General features: G+C 44.4%; 2 long non-coding RNA genes across 2 annotated transcripts in view; one reads left to right on the top strand and one right to left on the bottom strand.

Moving 5' to 3' along the window:
• LOC116668942 overlaps positions 1-19,942 on the bottom strand; it is a 102,611-nt gene extending 82,669 nt beyond the window's left edge. The window contains exon 1 of the long non-coding RNA XR_004326240.1: positions 19,500-19,942. This is a non-coding gene — a long non-coding RNA (uncharacterized LOC116668942). The remainder of the gene's footprint in view (positions 1-19,499) is intronic.
• Positions 6,115-20,494, top strand: LOC116668941. Its single transcript, XR_004326239.1, has 3 exons — positions 6,115-6,417; positions 13,761-14,977; positions 19,323-20,494. It is a non-coding gene; the product is annotated as an uncharacterized LOC116668941 (long non-coding RNA).
• Positions 20,495-21,425: the final 931 nt, after the last annotated feature.

The raw sequence follows: 21,425 nt of genomic DNA, 5'->3' as shown, positions 1-21,425 counted from the left end.
GCTGCTTAAGAGGACCCAAGTCTAAGCAGCACCCCAGTCATTCCAGATCCGTCTTTCCGAGCTCCAAAGCTATCGAAGCTACCAAAAGTGCCTGTGGGGTGGGATGGTGACGGAAATGAGATTTGCATTTATCCCCTACTGCGCCTATCAATTTTAAAAACAAAACTGCTTAATTTCAGTTTTTGTCATGGTTCCGTTACCCCTGGCTCTGCACTCAGTCTCTGTTCCAACGTCAGCCCTAGGTGTGCATTAGACTTCTTCTCAGCACACCACCTTTCCCTTCTACCCAAACCAGGGGCTCTGGGTCCCTGAAATTTGACAACCCAGACCAGAGGCAGCACTGCAGGGATGAGAACACGGGCACTGGAGCAAGGCTGATTGGGTATGAATCCCATCGCCCCTCTCTGACATGGTCCATCTCCTCACCTGTAAAATCGGCACAACACTAATACACCAACTCATAGGGCTGAGATAATTAAATGAGACCGGGCTGGAAAAGCACTTAGCACTTTGCGTGGTATGCTAATTGGCAATTTTACTTTTTATGTGCATATTGTGAAAAAAATGGTGGGGATGGGCAGGATAACAATTGGATCTGCCACTTTAGAAAACAGCATAGTGTCAAAAAGTTAGAAATAGAATTGTAAAATGATCTAGCAACTCCCCTTCTGTGTACATATTCAAAAGAACTGAAAGCAGGATCTTGAATAGGTATTTGTATATCCACATCCATGGTAGCAGGATTCACGATCGTTTAGAAGCAACCAAGGCCCATTGATGGATGAATGAATAAGCAAAATGTGGTATATAAATGGGATATTATTCAGCCTTGAAAAGGAAGGAAATTCTGACACCTGCTGTAACATGGATGAACCTGGAGGACATTATGTTAAGTGAAATAAGCCAATCACAAAACCACAAATACTGTTTCATTCCACTTTTATGAGGTACTTAGAGTAGTCAAAATCATGGAGACAGAAAGCAGAATGGTGGTTCTCTGGGACACAGAGGGGAGAGGAAATAGGGAGTTATTGTGTAATGGGTACAGAACTTCAGTTCTGTGAGATGAAAAGGGTTCTGGAGTTGGATGGTGGTGATGGTTGTGCAACAATATAAATGCATTTAATACCACTGAACTGTACCCACAAAAAATGGTTAAGATGGTAAATTTTAGGTTATGTGTGTATTTTACCACAGTAAGAACATTTTGAAAAAGTCTCAAATTAGTGCTTCTTCCACAGATGGCAGTCAATGTTTTCCTTTGCTTTTATTTATCTTTTCTTGCAGGAAATTTGTTGTTTTAAATTAAGGCCAAGCAGAATTGTTATTTGTTTTTACAATTTGCATGGCTAAATGAAAATAATTTGATGTTTCTATCATGCTTCTTTTTAAAATTTTTCTAAATCTCTTTTTAAATTAAGTACCTTTTATCAGTCTCAATCTCACTTTAACTTTTTAATTTTTTTTGGTGGGGGTGAGGTAATTAGGTTTATTTATTTATTTATTTGCTTGTTTTTAATGGACATACTGGAGATTGAACCCATGACCTGGTACATGCTAGGCGTGCGCTCTTCTACTGAGCCTATACCCTCACCCCCATCATGTTTCTGTTTGTTACAAAATTTATTTTCTTATAGGGGAGGGTATAGCTCAGTGGTAGAATAAGTGTTCAGCATGCATGAGGTGCTGAGTTCAATCTCCAGGGCCTCCATAAAAAAAAATTAAAAATAAAAATTATTTTGTCTTCTGGGATTCATGGTGTTACACTGGAAAATAAGTATTAAATTGATATGGGATAGGGGCCATGGCCTGTATCCTCTAAAACCATCTCCTCCACATTCTTAAATGATATTTACATTAACTCACATCCTTGAACTTGGAACCAATTATAAGAGCCTACATCCCATGGTCCCCAGAGAAAGAACATATGCATTAAATATATATTTATCATTGCCTGCAGGTGTATATTGGGCTGAGTGCTTGCCATATACTATCTCATTCAATTCGCGACCCTCAGAAGCAAGTACAATCATTCCCCATTTTAGAGATGTAGAAACGGAGCCTCTGAGAAGGAAATAATTATCACAGGTCACACATCTAGGAAATGATGAGGTCAAAAGCTGAACCAAGGGCACCTGGATGCAGAGCTCAGGGTTTAGCAACTTACTACGGCTTTAACGCATCAGAATGTGGCAGCCACAGGCCTGCACAGACGAGCATTGGACTCTGAGTTGCTCTGCCATCCACAGTGGTAAAAGGTTCATGTGAGGCCACCGGCAGTTGGTGCCAAGGTACCAGGTGCAGTATGTGCTCTGAGCCTGAAGCTGGTGAGAAAATCAATGACATATGGAAGAGATGAAGAAAGACGGTATCAGACGGAATGTGTGTGTCCAAATACACCTATTATTTAAAAACACCCGAATGCCTAATTTTTAAACATACTCTACATGCAGAAAAACACACATGCATTTCTCTAAGTGGAAATGTAAGTTAGCTGATACACTCCTTCTTCTTGATACAATGGCCCAAATTTGCTAAGAAATGCCTTTTATCATCAATTAGAAATTATCAGCATTAATCTTCTCATTCACTACCTACTGTTTCTTCTCTTGTTCCTTCAATTCTGCCCCACCCCCTCTCTTTGTTTGCCTTCTCTTTTATTCTACTCCTTCATATGAGAATTTAAGCAACTCATTTAAATGTTGAGTCAGGTGTTCTTCCTCTTGGGTGGAGACCATTTCATCCTTTCCATGACTGGCTGGGCCTGTTACCTTTGGGAAACAGTTTTGTCAGAGGTGTTGGAGAAGAGAGGGATGGACAGACAGCATTTCCTCTTAGAAATCTAGCCCATGTGATATTTACCATTTCGTGATGGTCTTCTAGGGCCATGCTGTCCCTCCGGAATAGAAACTGACACAGCTAACGTGTATTAAGCACTCACTGGTCACCAGGGGTGGTGAATGTCCTTGCCCAGAGTCACTATTATGTGGCAGATTCAGGATTCCACCCAGGTCTGTCAGACGCCAGAGCCTATGCTCTTAGCCACTGCACTACACTGCCAAGGTCAGGCGTAATGTGTTCCCCCAAGGTAACTTTCCCTAGCAGTGCAGACAGTCATGGTAGAGCCACTCGGTGTCATCTGCTGTAGCTAGCTCTTGGAGGTGACACCAGACTGTGGGCTCTGGGCTGGGCTTCCCATTCTGGGGCAAAGAGGAATGAGGGTGACCTGGAAGGTTCCATTTGTACAGGCTGAAGGAGACAGAAATACCCTAGATTTCGGGTGAGTCTGGTGAAGTATATGACATCTGATCACAGTACTTTAGAGCTGAGCTAGGCTTTAAAGACCACCTCCTCTAACTCCCTCCTTGTAGTGAGGAAGTTGAAGATCTGAGAGGTTAACTGAATTGTCTAAGGACACACAGCTGTTGGTTAGATGCAGTGCAAAGACCTAATTTTTTTTGATTCAGAAGGGACTGCTTTTTCCACTCCACCTTCACCCTGCTCGGGGTCTACTTGTTACTAAGAAGTCTCAAAGATCAGAAAATTAAGTTGTTTTCAGCAATATAATTTCATGTTATACTTTCTGCTGAATGTAGTTACAACAATAACACAAGCAGACTTCCCAGATCCAGGGGTTTCGAGATGTTTCTTCTTTTTGCTAAGCTAATATATAGAATTTCAAGGCCATATTTACACCACATGAAATTGCCAAAGAACTGGGCAATCTCCTGTAAAAACTCAGTTGTGTACTGATGGCCAAGTTGTAAAACTCGGGTTTCCTGGCAACTTCTCACTTTCCTTGTGCTCTAGGGAATGTATGCTCCTCAGCAAACAACCTCTCCTGAATTGCCTCCTCCACCGTGGCCGTGACCCAGATCCGACCCACTCGTCCTTTCTGATGTTCCTGCCTCCAGTGCTTACCTTTCGCAACAACATACAATCTTGCCTCGAAACCTCCTCAGCTGAATAAACTTAGGTGGTGAATTCCTGGCACAGAGGGTCCACATTTCTCTCACATTAAAACACTGGACTAGAACTCAGGAGAACTGACTTCTGGTCCTCGTTCAAACACTATGAAGTCCTTTAAATTCCCTGGTCCTTAATTTCTTCGTGGGTAAAACATGGACATTAATCCCTCCCTACTGTTTTTTGTAAGGGTTGTTCGGAAGATTTTGAAAGTTAGATATCATGGAGACAAACTGGGCCTACTGAGTCCAGCCCCTCGTGTTAGAGTTGAGAAAACAGAGACCCAGAGGTTCTGTGACCTGCCCCCCATCTTGACCTTAAGGTCACTGGAAGTTTGGTTAATGGCAAAATCCAGGACCAAGTCTCAGGTCTTCCCCAGATGCTCCAGCCCTACTCAGTGCCACCTGTGATGATAAATATGAAAGTATGCTTAAAATGATAAATCATGAAACTGGCAGCATGTATATTATTTAGGTATTAATTAATAGACTGGGTATGGAATCAGCACTAATCACATTTTTTCATGCCTTAATGGGGCTGTAGAGTGTTAGGAATTTCTAAAGATGGCAAAGATATTCTGTCTATAGACAAATCCTTCTCCTTCCAGTAAATACAAGGAAAGCAGGAAGTTTAACCAGAGAATTTTCAGCTCAGCCTCCCCAAGCAGACTTCTCTTGTTGCTTTAAAAAAATTATGGGAGATACAAGTCAGTTACCATAAAATTTACCATTTGAAGGTGTACGCATCACTGGTTTAGCATGCTCACAGGCTGTGTAACCATCACCACTATCTAATTCCAGGACATTTTCATCATCCTGCTGCTTTGCGTGTGTCCTTCTGGTCAGGTTGAGTGTAGCTCCACCGAGGCTTGGTGTTGATTCAGGGATACTGCGTCTGGCCCTCATGTGGTGTTCCCTGTGGCTGAGATGACCAGGTGTCCTAAGTTCACCCTCTATTTGAGGAGCTTGGTGTCTCCAAAAGGCACATCTCCCTCAAGGATGGGCCAGGAGAGGAGGAATGAGATAGACACCCAGCCTCAAAATAAGCCCTGGCAATGAAAATCAGAAACTGGAAAGCAAAACTCAGCCACCAAGACCAAAATAGGAGGAAATGTCCCAGGCCAGGAGTGAGTGGAACTGCTAGTGGGAAGTGTGGCTGATTTAAAGATGCTCAGGTGATGGGGGACTCTCCACAGTGTCCATCTCCCATGCCTTGGACCTTCCTGTGTGCTGAATCACACCCCATCCCCTCACTTGATCTAAGCCTCCTGGGGTCCCTGGGCACCCACTGCTGTCGATGCCTGAACTTCTGCTGTGAGAACCCTTCTCACCCTGTGGGTCCTGTAATTACCTGCTTACTGGTATGCATTCCTGAATCGACTACATGCTTCAAAAGGGAAGAAGTCCTGCGTTTTTAACCTGCCCACCCTGCCCTCAGCATCGTCTGGTACCGTGCACCATTAAGATTTCATGATCAAACTTTTAAGTTGGCACAAGCCCAAATTTCTCTTTCTATACCCTTACAATACTCAAATGAAAATCAAGTCCCGGGAATGTACCCAAGCATCCCATAGTTCCTAAGGTTGACACACAGATCAGTCATGACGGTGGGTCAAAGCCACCTTCCTGCAGTTTTCACTAATTAGCCCTAGTTCTGGTCCAAAGAATAAAAGAGAATAAACCTCTGCCTTCTTCTCTATGATAACCCTTCAAGTGCTTGAAACAAACTGTCATATCGTCTAGATCTTTTATTTTCCAGGTTAAACAGATGTCCTTCCTTCAATAATTATACATAAAATATGGATTCATTTACTCATTCATTTGTCCAACAAATATTTTTGAGTATGTTCTGTGTGTAAGACACTGTGCTGAGGACAGTGGGTACAAGAGAGGCCCTGACACAGACTCTGCCTTAAAGAAGTCTACATTCTGTGCTGGTTGTGCTGCTCCCACTCTCTGGAGGCTCTCTGATTGATCAATATCCCTTTCCAAATGTGGAACACTACATTCCCAAGAGGTCTGACCAGTGCAGAGTTCAGAGGCACTATTACTTCATGATATGGACCCTGTGCTTCCAAGAACTTTTGATGACTCATATTCTTCTTAGGAAGCGCTCAGGGTATGATATTATATGTTGCGTGTGTGTGTGTGTGTGTGTGTGTGTCCACAGGTGTGCTTGTGTATGCAAAATAATTTGGTTAAAATTTTTGTAACACTGTCTGCTCTTTGTGATGAAACCAAGTATGTGGTAGTATTTTTGGCGATAAAAGTTCAAATCAAAAACATAGCTATCTTGCCAAAAAAAAAAAAACAAAAAAAACCCCAAAAACCCAGCCCTTAGGAATAAACAGATTGCAATCTTCATATCAGACTGAACTCTTAAGGTTGGACAGATTCTTTTTTAAAAAGAGCATTATACACTGTCACTAATGGAAGCATGGACATCTGGCAGGTGAGTAAAGCTGTTTCTAATTATAGGGGGCAGTTTGTCTTCAAAGGAGGGTGAACGCTGGGGCACCCTTGGACGTGCCCTTCCATAACATTACTTGCTCAGGACCTGGCAGCCTCCAACCTTCACCTATTTGAAAAATGCGGTGTGGACCACCTCATTTTAGCTTCTGACCCGAATAACTCTGGTCCTTAAACTCCATCAGGCTTTGGGCATTTTTTTCTTTGGGGTTTTGCTTTGAGACTGAAAATGTGAATTTTTTGGTCATGTTGTTTCCTGGGTACTTTCCATACATGCGGGAGGGAGACAGACTCACCAGAGGCTGGAAGGTCAACAGAAGAGAAAGCACTTCTCCTTGGTGACAACGGGGATAAATGTGGGAGAATTCCACAAGACTTGGGTGGTCAGGAGACCCAGGAATGCTTCCAGAAAAAGCAGAGTGTATGAGAGTCATTCTGTCCTCTACCATAAAATAATCTGTCGACGGCACTGTGCTGAGTATTCATTAATTGGTAATTTCACTGTTTAATATTTTCCAATAATTTTTCTTGGCCTAATGTCTCTTCCCTTACCCAATATTTATGAGGCTCTGAATATGTGTGAGGAACTTTAAACTTCAGAAATAACTATTATCATCAGTGTTGTCTTAAGAAGAATCTGTAGTTTTGTTCACCCCCACGATTCCCACAGCACACATCGTGCTTTGCTCATTGGCCGTGGATACAGTGACCACTCTTTGAAGGCAGCTGAGGGTAGAAGCTTTAGAATCCTTCCCGGCGATGCTTCTTATCCTGACATTTCACCCATCAGCATAGAGGACAGGTCCGTGAAGGCTCTCCTCCCTCCCTCTCCTTCCCTCTGGAACCCTCTGATACTGGCATCTGTGTCTGAAATCAGTGTTCTGGTGAGAAGAAAATTGATTAAATAAAAACATCTTTAAAAAGAACAGACATTTTTTCTCTGATTATAATGTTCTCACCAAAGAAATCCTTTGTTATATATTCTCACCAAAGAAATTTGGCAAATACAGATGAGCACAAAGTAGGAAAGGAAAATCGTCATCCTTTCTCCACAATGCAAAGATAAGCACTGATAAGGTGTTGGTGGATACATCGCTTCATTTATCTAGATCTGCTTTATTCTGAAAACAGTTTTAGAGCCTGCTTTTTTTTTTTATTGAAGTTTGTCTATATCAGTTTACAATGTTGTGTCAATTTCTGGTGTACAGCATAAGAGTTCAGTCACACATATAAATACATATATTCGCTTTCATATTCTTTTTTATTATAGGTTACTACAAGATATTAAATACAGTTTCCTGTGCTACACAGGACAAACTTGCCATTTATCTATTTTACGTATAGTAGTTAGTATCCGCAAACCTCAAACTCCCAATTTACCACTTCCCACCTCTTCTCCTTCCCGGTAACCATAAATTTGTTTTCTATGTCTGTGAGTCTGTTTCTGTTTTGTAAATAAGTTCATTTGTCATTTTTAAGATTCCACATATAAGTGCTATCATATGGTATTTTTCTTTCTTTTTCTGGCTTACTTCACTTATAATGACGATCTCCAGGTCCATCCATGTTATTGTAAATGGCAATATTTTATTCTTTTTTTATGGCTGAGTAGTATTCCATTGTATAAGTATATCACAACTTCTTTATCCAGTCCTCTGTTGATGGGCATTTAGGTTGTTTCCACGTCCAGGCTATTGTAAGTAGTGCTGCTGTGAATACTGGAGCTTGCTTTTTGATGTAACATCATATTGTGAACATTTTTGCAGGCCACTGCTTTTTCTCCTACAATGTAATGGTAATAGCTGCATGGTATTCCACTGTATCTATGCACCAAAATCGATCTAACTAATCACACGTTATTGGGCTGTCTGATCATTCCCACTTTTTCACATACACACACACACACACCCCCCTATGATAAACATTCCTGTCTCTCACTCTTTATTCCTATTTTTTCATTCATTATTGTCTGATAATAATCCCTAGGAAAAGACTATCTGGGTACAAGGATAAGCCAGGAATTGAAACCTTTTGGAGCGGACATAGAGAAGCCTTGGTTCCTGGTGAACAGTGTCTTTGTTTCCAGCGATAACCCAACTGTGTGGCCTTGAGCTCATCACTTCACCTATAAAATAGGGAACATGGTCACGCCCATCCCATTGTATTTCAAAAGATGATTCTGGAAAGTATGTGAAAAGACTTTTGAAATACAGCGCGTGGGAGACACTGAGAGTTGTCTCCTTAGCAGCCACTCTTCCTCATCCCCACAGACCTTGGTTTGTATCAGGTAGTTGCCCCTTCCCCACGGCAGGCCTTGTACCTTTCGGGGAAACCAACATTGTCTGGGCATAATCTCATCACCCGTGCTAGTGACAGGTTCAGGAACAGGCATGTGAACCAATTCAGTTTCGTGACATTCAAGGGGAAGTATGCTGGGGCTTCTGGAAAATTCCCTATCCTTAGGAGAGCCATAGGAAGGGAGAGTCTCTCTCCCTGAACATTGTCATGTGCAGGCGTCAGGCTTGGCCATATTGCTGCAGGAGCCTCATTACCGCCAGCCTGAGAAGTAAACACAGACGAAGCAAAGCTGTGTGTCCCAGGGAAGGGGGCCTGGAGTCCCTGCATTAGCCGACCTTGAAGGCTGCCCTGCTCTCCTCCCGTGAGATCCAGTTCCAGTGGTGTGAACTCTTGGAATCAGTCAACCCAAATCACAACCCCAATTCTGACTGTCATCTTGTTCATTCTCTTTCTTAATGATAGGACATGTTTTTTAGTCTCTTACAAGTTTCCTTCCAGCTTCTTGGATCCTCCCTTTCCCAATTTTCCAAAAAATTACGTCTCAAGGGAATATTTGACTGAAGAGGATAGTGCTTAGGCCAGCAACTCAGAAATGACTCACTTCAATCTGCTGAGCTGAGAGGGCCCAACCCTGGCCTTCCAATCTGGTCATAGAATCAGGAGATTTTTTTTCACGTTGGAAGGAAACTTAGTGCTCAGTGATTCCCAATCTCATTTTATAGACAAGGAAGCTGAGGTTCAGAAAGATTTATGGTGATTTGCCTCAAAGTCCATGGCAGATAGGTGCTCCCCAGGTGGCAGTTGCAACACACTTACCTGGAGTGTCAGTTTGGCTCCTGCCACATTTCAGTGGGGAATGCGAGCAAAAACGTACCATAACTGGTTCTTCACACCCTTTGTTTCCTGGCAAATCAAACCGTCCCATGTGTAGTACGAACCCAAACAGCAGTGCTCCTGTCCACATCGGAAGTCCAGCCTTCTGGTCCTCCCTAGTGACGTCTTCTACGAGTCCCTGGGGAGGGATCTCACAAAGAGTCCAGACTTCTTCCTGCAGCTCCGCGGTGCCTCTTCTCTTGGTCTATACCTCTTCTGCTCCTTTGACTATTACTTCTCTGTGCTCCTGAGTCACAGCCCATGCTGTTGCCAAACTCCTCACCACAGCGTCTCTACTGGGCCCCTGGGTCATGTCCACGCTCTTCTGACTGTCCCTGGATTGCCAGCTAATGGTGTTCTTCCTCTCCAGCCACTAAGACAACTCTTGTTTTTCATGGCTGCTGATTCCGACGAGGTTCCCCCACCAGAGCTGGAGCCTCTGCCAGGTGGTTCTCTGCCCTCTTACTCAGACTGACTGTCCATAGAGAATACGTGCACTCCGGGAACGGGTTTTACCAGGGCTGGTTCTGGCGCAGCATCATGCTGCGTGTGGGACCACATTTCCCACTGCTTCTTCACATGTGGTATTTCTCAGAAGCCTCATTTCCAAATTATAGGGTGGGACTAAAGCAGGAGTTCTCAATGTATTTCAAACTTTGGTGGGGAAAGGTTGAACGTCCATGAACCCTTTAAAATGGTAATCAAGGTTTGTATAAAATAACATTTTATGGGATTAAATTCTTCTAATTTTTAATCAGAGTACCAAGGAGGTCTGGGGCCCTATAATGGTTGAGAACCACTGGTCTCTAGATGGTCTCCAAACCAGCTGGTCTCCAAAGCTGTTTAAGTTTTAGTGTTCTCTGATCCTGTGATTCACCAAAAGCAAAATCATTCAATGACTCTCAAAAACTGCTCTATTACATTCCTAAGTGGGTACATGAGTCTATGCAAGAATATTTTAGCCTTAATTGCACTGGAGATGTTATATCGTTTTAAGAGAATAACAAAGGATTAGGAGTTGAAGCTTTTATTAGCAAGACATTAGTGCTCTATCCCATAAAAAGATTATTTATTCTAACCTCAAGTACTATAAATACTGGGAGAGCTTTCTTTTCATAGCTACAAGGTCTTGGAAACTAGACTGACAGGAAGAATAGTTTCCACCTAGGAAAAGGGTGACGCTTTGAACTGCCTCCCTTTCCAGATGGGCTTTCAGGAAGTGAAAGGCCTGGGGGAGATGTCCCCCTGCTTCCTTGGGTGTAGCCTGTAGTCCACAATTGACCCCTAGATGGTGTTCTCAGGTTAGTAAAGGGCGTGGTCACCACTAACACGGAAACCTGCGGTAGCTGGTGGCTGAAATTGTCAACTGGTTAAACAATAAGAAATTAAGTATAGATGATTTTTAAGCAGAACTGGAAGACAGAATTGGAAACGTGACACAAAAATCTACCTATACTACTTATGATAAAAGTTGGAAACATTTAGCATTAGCCCAGCCACTGAAAACATGATTTAAGTGTGGCATTTAGAAGAACCCGTCCATTTTTTTTCAATTGTGGTAGAAGACACATAACATAAAATTTACCGTCTTAACCATTTTCAAATGTACAGTTCAGGAGTTTTAAATACATTCACATTGTTGTGCAACCAACCTCCAGGATTCTTTTCATCTTGCAAAACCGAAACTGTACATTACATCCCTGTGACTTACTTATTTTACAACGGAAGTTTGTACCTTTTGATCCCCCTCACCCATATGACTGGGCTGTTGCCTCAGGCAGACAGCATCGCAGGCAAGAGCGCTTGTTCAAACCACTAAAAGTCGAAAACCTCACCTGCAATGCCCACCAGGAGGTCTTATTCTAAGGCTCTGCTAAGCACACGGATTCACAAGACTGCCGAGCCACAAGGGCACCATTTGATTCAGAGGGAAGCACGGGTCAGGATGCAGAGGGTGCTAGTAGGACACAGCTGGTGTCCCTCTTCTGCAGGACCTTGCAGGGGACCACCAAACCATCCACACCGAGGCCAGAAGCTATCCTCCTTGGCCCCAGGGGATGACTCAGGTGTGAGGAGGTGAGAGTCACATCAGGAGGGTACGGATGCCACCCCGGATTGGAAGCCCCACACTCCACAGCAGCTGATATCTTTTGGAGGAACTCCATGGGCATAGATAGCTTCTGTGGTCCCCACACAGTCATGCCAGTTGTAAGAGTCACCGCACTTAGGGAAACCCAAAGATATAGCTTTCAGCCTGGTGTTTATAGTTGTCCCAGTCCGGACAGAGCTTACCCAGTCAGGGCCATTGTTACTTGCTTTTATCAGGTCTCCAGGGAAACAGAGCTAAGGAGTTTCCCAAAAGCCAAATGCTCAGGCCAAAGGGGAAGGGGTTTTGTTATTCCTTTATTCACAGTCCTTCAAATGATTAAACTATAATTTCTTGCAAAACATCTGGTTAAATAGAAAGGAATCAGAATGACACACTGATATGAAGAAATGAATCACACAATGAAAGCTGTCGTCTCTTATTGGTTACAGTCCTGCTCCCCAGCTCACACAGACGGATAGTGATGGAGCTATAATTGGAACCTTAGATGCCTGACAACATGCCCATCAAGTGTCACATTCTCTCCTAAGAGAAGGAAGAGGAAGCATGTGGGAAGGGAACAAAAGGGGTGCTGATCCTGAAGAAGGCAACAGAGAAAGGGGAAGGCACGAAGGCATTTCTTCCAGCTTCCCTGCGGCAGAGCAGCCGCTCTTTGAGATGTGGGATGGGACTCCACAGGGGTGGGAAAGGGAAGGAGGGCAGAAATTTGTGAATGCTCTGATCTTGCTAAAGAAGAGTCTCTTTTTGTCTTCAAAGCAGGAATGTAATTTATTACCTCAGTCATTCTGCAGGGGCTTTGAATTGCAAGTAGAAAAAGTAAACCTAAGAGGTAGCGACTCCGGGCTAGGACCTGCCCCCACCTGTCACTATACCCCAGTCTTTTGTAAGGTCGACAGCTGTGGACAAAGTGGACTAGATACATGGTCCCTATACCTCTTTCTCTCCCTACATTGTGTATTTAATATACACAAAGACACTTCTAGATCTTTAGTTACGATAACAAGTTCATGACAAGGAGAAACTTCAAAGACGGTTGCAAAGCCACTGTCGCACTGCAAACAGTTAGAAGAAGAGGTTCTTAAGAAGTAGCCAGTCCATGAGTGAGGACAGAGCCAGTATGAGAAATGGAAAAAGGAGGTTTGGCCTGACTTGAGGAAGGTCCTGTGTGAATAGCGAAGCCAAGAGAGGTTTCCCATTGGACCAATCTTAAGAGTAGGGTCCGGAGAAAGCAAGCTAAAGGACCTTCTTTTCTGGCGGAAAGAATGCAGAGCAAGAACTCCAATCCCTATGGAGATAAGAGCTGGGAAAAAGAAATAAGAAGAGGTGTCTGTGCTGGGAAGGGCTTGAGGCGGGGGTGGGGGGCAGCGGGAAGCATCGGCTGTGACAACAGGTAAGTGAGGTCAAACGTCTACTTGGCACCCTCACAGACAAGCAAAGCTCCACGAGGGCAGAGAGTTGTCGTCTTTGTGACTCCAGTCTCTGGAAGTACTCAGCACTGAGTAAGTTATTCAATACAGCTGAACAAACACGGCCAGTAGAGACTGCTGCTTGTGCCTCACTACTGGGAAACCCACTCCCCCCAACTTTTCCAAAGCATCCTTAATTCCTGACTCATGGCCAACCAATGAACACTGGTTTTTAGTTCAGAAAATATGCTTGCTTTAGGCATGTGAAGAGTGATAATCCATGAGATGGACCCACAGGATCTCGGGAGGTAACAGTAGACGCGGCATTGAAAAGAGCAGGAATCTCTGGTCGTGTGTGTGTGTGTGTGTGTGTGTGTGTGTGTGTGTGTGTGTGTGTGTGTGTTTGTGTGCGCATCCTCCAAGTTCTCTTAGGACCCAGATACGTTTGGGTTTTTTAGCATGGTGACATCTGGCAGTATTCAGTCTATCCTCCAAGCTCAAAAAAAAAAAAAAAAAAAAAAACTAAGGTGACTCTGTGTCACTAAATCGTCACCAGCTGTGTCCTGCTTGAAAAAAACCTGTTATTAATATCAGAGCTGAATGTTATTTATTAACCACACACTGCTTATTAATCATTTACAGGTATGTGGTGATGCTCAGCATTAAGCTCCCAAAGACAACGCCCTGGCAGCTCAGAATTTATGGGCTTTTACAAAGACAGTAACAATAGACTGGGAAGAGTGCCACCAGGACACACAGGAAAAGGGCACAGGAGAACAAACATACATACAAGCCTTGGCCAAGTACACGGTTCTGTTTAAACAGCGTTTTAAAGCGCTTTGAGAAAAGGGATGGCACTAACCTTTGAGGAAAGGAAGCAGTGTCAGAATCCAGACCTCTGAAAGTGAGGATGAAACCTGAATCTGCAGGATCAAGCAGTCAGTCCCTGTTTCCGCCCTCAGCTGCATGCCAGCAGCCCTAGGGCGATCGGCTGGCGGAGTCTGTCCTCTCTCAGATTCCTGGAGCTCATCCATTTTAGGGTCAGGATCTCTGGAGGTGTCCTCTCTGAATGTTACAGAACGTGACACCACCTGTGAATCCTGCCAAAGGGCATTTGAGCAGAGCCACGGGTCAGCAAGTCATCATGCTCTCCCACCGTCTCTTCCTGTCCCCAGAGAGTGACAGTGGAGACCAAAGGCAGAGTCCCCAGTGGCCTTATTCGAGGGAGTGGAACCGGGCGTGGCCACCTGCCGGAAACCTTGGTGGAAGGTACTAAGGTGCCTTGGTAGCAGACGTAGGAGATTGTTTCTCCAGAATTGTGGGTCTGAGGTTACACAGGACTCGAGAACTCACCAGAGACAAAAAGGATCCTAGTTGAGTTGGAAGGAGCAGCCCAGAGCTTTGGAACACACGTGCACACACACGTATTCATTCCATGTATGCGTGTGAATGGCCGCATGAGAAGCGCTCACAATCACGGAACCAGCTCATCTCACCAAACTCTCCTTGGGTTTTATTTCTCAGATTACAGGAGAAACATATGATCATTGTAGGAGGGAAAAAAAAATCAGAAAACACAGAAAAGTGTAAAGAAGAGAACAATCCCATCACTGAGAGAAACAGTTAACATTTTGTCTCTGGGACTCCGGTCTTTTCGCCTGGCAGACTGAGAGCTCTTTATGCTGCTTTTCCAAATTGGGATCCTACTCAACGTAATGATGGACCGGTAACCTATTTCAGGTTAAGGATGTACAATGAACAGTGTTCAGTACTGGTCTCGTGTTCCAGGTCTGCAGGTACCCAGCCAGATCCTGCAGCCACAATCCGGATAAACACATTGGATCATAGCCTTGGCGCAAGTAAGCCTGGTTAGATTTCTCCGTGGGCCTGTAGCCCTCTAAGTTTCATGACGCCACTACTTCACTGAGCAAGGAGGGGCCCAGAGCAGGTCTGCTTCTGTTCTGTCTTTCTGCTGAGTGTTTCTGGGAGGAGACACCATTTTCTTCTCTCCTGCGACTGCCTTTGCTTTCTCTCTCTCTCTCTCTGCTCACTTGGCAGTCCCCGGGGCTGTGAAGCCGCCCTCACTCTTCCAGAACCAGCGCCAGAGGAGGCGCAGCGTGGCCGGGGACGCTTAGCGTGCTCTGCCTCCTGTCTGCTACCATTTAAAACCATCTGGGGGCAGGGAGGCAATTTGCTCAGCCCCTCCACTCAGTGACCACACACGTTCTCTAAGGAGAGGTTCACTAGCTTCGTGGCGGGAGGGTGGGTGGTGGAAATCTCCTTAGGAAAGGTAAAAAGATATTCTATTTTCTCTGCTTTCCCTTGTCTGACTCTCCATGAGAAGGTATTTGTGGCCTCTGTAAACCAGGCCTCAGATTCTCGCCTGGGCTTCAACTCCCTCCTCAAACCTCCTCTTGCTGCTGTGAAATACTGTTGCCTGAGGTGGCTTTCCTTTCCTTCCCTGCTCTAAGTCCCCAAGGATTCCGTGGGCCCATGTCTCAGTGGGGGAGGAAGGAAGGAAGGCTCAAGGCCTCTCTGGGGTCATTCTTCTGACCCAGACCCAGACCACGCAGCCTATCCGACAGGGAGGGGTCCACCTCTGGGTGGGGGAGGCCCAAACTCCTGACAGGACCCGCAGAGGCCTGTACATACACTGGGCAGAAAAACACGGGACTTTTCAGGATTTTAACCCATTTCTTTCCTTCTTATTTTTTTCTCTGTATCAGTAAACCTAAGGAGAAAGAGACAATGTGATGGTCTAAGCCCAGGGAAGGTGAGGAAAGCAGGATGGGAACAAATAACAGATAATAACAAGTAACCACACCTTACCGCTGAGAGTCCCTTACGGTTTACAGAGGGATGTCATTCCTTTCATCCCAGCTCCTCACAGCAGCCGGAGGAGGATATCCTGTTCTCTCTGTAGCTGCAGCCGAGGAACTGCAGGCCTGTAAGGATGCTGTGGCTGGCCACGCACACGCACCTTCAGGAGAGAGGAGCTCGGTCCCCCAGCTGTGGGGAGTGTTGGCTGCTGAGGGCCACAACGGAGTTCCTCACTGCAAATTGTCCTTTATGGAAGGGGTCTGCCCATCCAAGGTTTCATTCCCTTCCTGGGCCTTTGTTTTGATTCTGGACAACTTTAAAGGGCCATCCCAGCTCCAGAATACCCTGTAAGATCACCTGCTTCAGCGAACAGGGTTTTACTCTTTGCACTGCTTTGAAAACCATTTCTCTTCACTCAGTAACTTATCACAGTTATCTATCTACGAATCTATCAAAGACTACAGAATTACCATCTTTAACAGCTACAAAATATTCCACTGTATGGACACCTCATTATTTATCCAAACTCCTATTGTGGAAGAGTTAGATATTTTCCAATTATTTGCTAACAATTATAAATACTCTGTTGGACATCTTTGTGCATACATCTTCTCAAACATGTCCAACACTCCTTAGCGTGCATTCCTAGAATGGCTGGGTCAAAGGACACTGCCCTCCAGAAAAGTGGTAACAATTTACATTCCCACTGCAAGTGTTGGGAAAATCCCCAGATCCAGCTGGCTCAGCTCAAATTCACGATGATAAAACTCAAATGGACACTCAGCACTGCAATCTTACTATTCCTCCCCACGGTTTGCTTTCCTACTTTTTAAGATAATTCTTTCAAATATTTTCATTTCTCAGTAACCCTTCCACATCCCTTTCTTCTCTCACATGCCCAGCTGATGTTCTGGTTTTATAACTAAAACAATAGAAGCCATCGAGGGCAGCACTCTTATCGGTCCACCCCAAATCAATATACACACACACACACACACACACACAATGTGCTGGCATCTGTTTTCTCTGTTTTCCTCCTTCACCGTAGCAAAGCGTCCACATGGCCTGCAATGATCAACAACTTACTTGAACCACATTGGCCCAGCTACTCAAGGACTTCTCTCCTACAATATCCTTTCTCTCCTACCTCATCATCATCATCTGTTTCTTCCTCTCTCCTGGCTCATTCTCAAGAGCATTAAAAAAAAATCTGTCACCTCCCATCTTAAAAATACAAACAAATAAAAGATAACAAAATCAAACGAAAACCCTCTCTTAAGCCCATGTTTCCTCTAGCCTTCACTCTATTCTCTCTGGTTCCTTTCCGGCAAAACTTCTTGAACGTACTCTCTGCTTCCAATTCCTCACGGCCCACCCGTTTTCCACCCACCTGCAGTGAGTCCCCACCACTCACTCCCACTGTTCTTGTCTAGATCCCTGATTCCTTTCAAGGTCTAATGGACACATCCTGGTCCGCATCTTCATTGATTCTCAGTGGCAGCAGCATTGTCTACAGTCGGTCACTCTTTCCTGAAACACTTCCCCCTCTTTCCCTTCCAACTCACAGGCTTCTCCTGCTCAGACTTGTTTGCCAGCTCACCCACTCCATGGGAACTCTGAATACTGGAGTGCCCCAGGGCTCAGTCCTTGGCCCTCAAAGCCCATCCCCTCTTCTCCTGCTCAGTAACTGGCACATAAAATCAATACCAAAACTTGAAAAAGACAACCCCGGAAGAAAAACAGATACAGATCAAGGTTGTATCATTCATCTACTCGGTCAATACATATTTATTGAACACCTACTATGTGCCAAGCACTGAGAAAAGACAAGGTCTCTATTCTTGAGAGGCATAAAATCTAGTGGCAAAAACAGATATAACCAAGAAACAAGATAAGCAGATTGTGAAGGATGCCAGCTGGAGCAGAGAGAGAGTGATAGGACTGAGAGCAGTGGGGTGGGGATGGGGCACGGCCCTACAGAGGAGGGTCAATGAATGATGCTCTGAGAGGCATATCTGATGAAGTCAGCCAGGCAACAGACCAGGGAAGAACTTCCCAGGCAGAAAAAACAAAAACAACCCCCCCCCCAAAAAAACAGCAAGCCTAGAAACTCTGAGGCAAGAAAGAACTCTGACATTTGAGGCACTGAAAGGGGCGACAAGTCATGCCTGAAGAGAGGGAGTAAGGGTCCAGACGAGGTGGGCCACACTAAAGGGGTGGGCATGCATTGTAAATTCATTGGGAACACATTAAAGAGTTTCAAGCAATATGCTTAAAATTTAATTTTTAAAAATTCTCTTGAGTCAACCTGAGGAAATTGTGTGTCATGGGAATTCAAGCAACTAGTTGGAAAATGATTTTTTTTTTCTATTGAGTCATATGAAACTCCAATAATACAACGATGTGTTCATTAAAAAAAATCCATCTCAAAAGTACACCCTATAACGTACAAAAATCACGGGTTTCAAACTCAAAGCAGAGATGAGTTAATTGTCAAGATTGTTTAGTGGGTCACTGCATGCGAAGGCCTCTTTTTTTTTTTTTCTTAAACATTTAGCTTTATCAGAGTTTTTTTTAAGGAAAAAGGAAAACCAGGTCTGTGCCTCTGAAAAAAAATTGGCATAGATTCTAAACAAACACACGAAAGATTTTTTAATCTTCTTAGATTCATAAATGAGCAATTTCCTTAGGTACAATTAGGAATGGCTTATTTTCTCAATTTTAAGTGAGTTTCTGAAATACATCACGTGACACAGAGGATAAGAGGAAATTAGAAGCTATTGCTGCTCTTTCTAGGTCATGAATCACACCATCTTGCTTTTCCTCTGCAATTTGCTGTGACTAATGTCTGAAATCTAAGACCCCCTGCCAGGAATTAACTCATAATTCCAAGTGAAAAGGACGTCACTCAGCTCAGCCCTGTAGGTGACTGTTTACATCATGTGTGTGGTGATAAGCTGGGAAATCCTTGGTGTATGTCAGGCCCTCCTCTCAGAACTACTGGATCTCCATGTAACACTGCCTTCAGGATAAGAACAAGATGGCGGGAGTTGGTCAAAGAGTTGTTTTCAGATCTCTTAACACATATTTGGACCAAATGTTGAAACATGTTCTACGTAGACATATAAATTACTGCTTCCCCAAACAACCACAGGTGAGGAATGTTTTTGCATGTACTTATTTGCATGTACACACTTATTCTACTGGCTTTCTGGTTTCATCTTTCCCTCCCCTTCCGACCTTGCGGGGCCTGCTGTGGGGCCATTTTGACTCATCAATTTTCTAGGCTAATTATTCCAGGGGATTTAAGCTCATTGGGCATTGAGGCTGTGGTTGGTGCATGATAGTAATAATATATTCTACAAACGTTCTCTCCCGTTTCAGGATCCTCAGGGTCTCCAAGCAAAGGTTCTAAGAAGTGTCTCCAGGGCCCTGGGGACTCAGGGAAGGCCCTGCTTCTCCCTATGTCCCAGACACCCTTGAAGCCTCCTGATACTGCAAGTTGTGTGGAATTCTGCAACCAAAGCCAGTTTTGCCTAGTATTGATAAACGGACACTTACCTAATGGCCTTTTTAGAGCAGAGGTGAAGCGACACCTGTGCACTCAATGTCACAATTATCGCAGAGATCACTGGCGGAGGTCACAAGATCAGACATCGCAGAGCTTCCCGGCATTCCTGGCCCTTCTCCCCTCCTCCCCCATGCCCTCCTGGGCTCCAAATTTCCCTTCTCAGATTCAGAAAGGAAAACGACTCTTCCCCAAAGCTGTTCTTGTTGCACTTTCACTTTTCTGCTCTGATCTATTGACCTAAACCCTGGAGACACTGTCTTCCCCCACCTACCAGCTGCCACCCACCACCACCTTCCTCAGTCCCCGGCTTATCTTGGAAAGTCGGCTTTGTCATGTTCACGATCATTTCTGAGACGTCTAAACTAAAACTAAAAATCCCCCAACCCTTCCTCTTTCTCTAAGCCGGCATTCCAGCCAGGCTGGGAGGGGAAAGGTCGGCGTTTAGCTGCCTCTCCCCTCTGGGACCTGAGATTTCATTCCTTTCCCCTCCTTTGCAGGAATGCTGCTCCCCCATGGCACTTGTGGCAGCAAACAGGTTTTATCTGCTCGGTTCTCAAGTGTTTATTTAACTTGTCTCAGCCTTCTCTCTCTACTCACTCTCTGAGACTGTTTGCAAAGTTGCGTTTGCCATGCTTATTCCAATTGTTAAAGAAAAAGACACTAACTACTCTCCATTGACTTTCCAACCCAGTGCCCTCCTGGTCACCATGAATGACCTCTCCTCCTCCTCTGGCTCTTAGTGACCGGGGACTGGTGACTACATGCAACAACCACAAAAATTCTTCTTCAAATATCTTAGGTGAGAAAATTCTCATACTTCAAGGAAAACAGGCACCTTCAAGGACACAGTTATATTAGCTCTTGATTCTTTCAACAGTTAGAATATTTTACCAAGATGATCAGCTTTTCAATAAACTTAATACTTGCAGCTTTCATGACGCCATCATCCCCGGGAGGGCAATGATTAAAGGTAGATTTTACTGCTTGGTTTTTAGTGGTTTTTGGCTGCTCTTCATGACAAAGTTTTTCTGTTTGTTCATTTTTATCATAGAAGCTTTGCTGAATCTTTCCAATAACATAGCTCTCTGTATCTCTCCACCACTGTGTTTAAAAGCGTTGCACCCAAACTTCTTAATTAGGCTAACTTGTCGAACTCTCATTTATTTTAAAATAAGAATCAGGTTTTCTGCAAAATCTCTACCTAATAAAAACCAAGGAATTTACTTTAAATTAGAACTCACATTCAGGAAGAAAAGACAAACCCACGCAGAACTTGATGCCGCCAAACAGGACTTTTACACTAAAGGCAACAAAGGCATAGATGCATTCAAGGATTCACCTTGGAGAAAGAGGAGGGCAAAAGGAGATGTTCATAACGTAGTTACCATATGCAGGAAGAATGGGCAAATATAACTGAATAGCAATTTTTTTTTAAGGTTTCAGAAAAACTGCCAAGTAATCTGAGTTGGGTGCCATTTACAAAACATGCTGACAGGAGGGTCACCCAGCTGGCTCTCAGCCTGGCTAAGGAGAGGGAAGTATGTGGCACCTCTTACCAAGTGAGGCTCGACCAACTTTGCCTACCACCAAAAAGCCAGCATTCTCCTGGGACCCCCGAGCATCACCCCAAACCCTTAGCCTCTCTCTGATTCCCAGCCTAACTGGGCTTCCTTGGGGGATGGGGATCTGTGCTGCTCAGCCCTGGCTGTGAACTTCTAACCCAAGGAGCATTCTTATCCCATTATGATGAAATCCACAGGGTTCAACAATTTAATTCCTCTATGAACACTGAATGTATACCAGGTGCTGGGCGGGGGGAGGGAAGAAGCAGAGCGGGGAGACTGGGCTGTGCACGTGACCAAGTCCCTGCTTTCCAGGTCCTGAGGATCTAGCTGAGCAGAGATGTATTGGATATG

Source organism: Camelus ferus, chromosome 15 (assembly GCF_009834535.1).
Source record: "Camelus ferus isolate YT-003-E chromosome 15, BCGSAC_Cfer_1.0, whole genome shotgun sequence".
Classification (NCBI taxonomy): domain Eukaryota; kingdom Metazoa; phylum Chordata; class Mammalia; order Artiodactyla; family Camelidae; genus Camelus; species Camelus ferus.
Note: the sequence above shows the minus strand (reverse complement) of the source record. Positions and strands in the feature narration are given on the sequence as shown.